This window comes from Aotus nancymaae, unplaced genomic scaffold, assembly GCF_030222135.1.
Source record: "Aotus nancymaae isolate 86718 unplaced genomic scaffold, 86718_ANA_hifiasm-v0.15.2.pri h1tg000122l, whole genome shotgun sequence".
NCBI lineage: Eukaryota > Metazoa > Chordata > Mammalia > Primates > Aotidae > Aotus > Aotus nancymaae.
In genome coordinates, this window is record NW_026988537.1 from 1,235,233 (window position 1) to 1,236,188 (window position 956).

The 956-nt window shown below is 36.9% G+C and overlaps 1 non-coding gene across 1 annotated transcript; it reads right to left on the reverse strand.

Annotated features, from left to right (window-relative positions):
- Positions 1–511: 511 nt before the first annotated feature.
- Positions 512–616, reverse strand: LOC135272674 (U6 spliceosomal RNA). The gene has a single exon (XR_010340674.1). It is a non-coding gene; the product is annotated as a U6 spliceosomal RNA (small nuclear RNA).
- Positions 617–956: the final 340 nt, after the last annotated feature.

Sequence of the window (956 nt, forward strand, 5' to 3'; positions counted from 1 at the left end):
ATAAATGAAGCTTCCAAGAAGATAAGAAGTATAAAAATAAAATAGGTTTTAAAAACGATTTTACCTTGAAAGCAGCATTCAAAACCTGAAAGTCATGAATGACAATTTTTATTTTGTTCTTTATTTTTATCAGTACATTCCCAGAAGAAGTGCTGGGGTTTCTTGGAATAGTTCTTCAAGAAAATGAAACACCTATAATAATTTGGTGCTAAGATTTTTGTCTGACTTAAGGCATAACACTGTAATTCTGGAACTTGAAATTCCTCCTAATCACAATGTTGCACTAGAAGACTTATATTGAGAATTCACAGTGACTATGGCAAGAATGTCAGAAGTGAACATCATAGGAGACCTGCCACATGGAAGTCACTGAAAGAGTCACTTATTGTGGTGGGTTATAGACTTCAGGAGGATGTGAACTTGTCCTGAGACCACCTGATGACATCTTCAGTCTCTGGCAATAGTCTCTGGGATTTTGTATAAACTGTCAATGTCATAATATACAGATTTAAAAAATATGGAATGCCTCACAAATTTGCATGTCATGCTTGTGCAGAAGCCATGATACTCTTCTCTATATGGTTCCAATTTTACTATATGAGCCGTCAAAGCGAGCATGACAATGTCATAATATTAAAATAGTATTTCACAATAGGGTTTCCCTGCTCTCTTAATTTTGTATATAAGGATATGCCATGTTCTCTACAGAAAAGGAAAATCACATAGAAACAAACGCGGCAAGGGATGACCTGATGGCACTACCGGACCACTGTTCACTGGGTGATTTGAGTGTTTTCTTCCTTCTGATGACTAACCCTACACACTTCCCAATTGTCTTGAGCACAAGCATAACCATCCAAGTCCAGGAAACATTCGATTCTCTCAGGTGACAGTAAAGATTTTAGAGAATCCAGATGTTTCCTTGCTGATTACCCCCCATAAAATCCAGTTAGAAC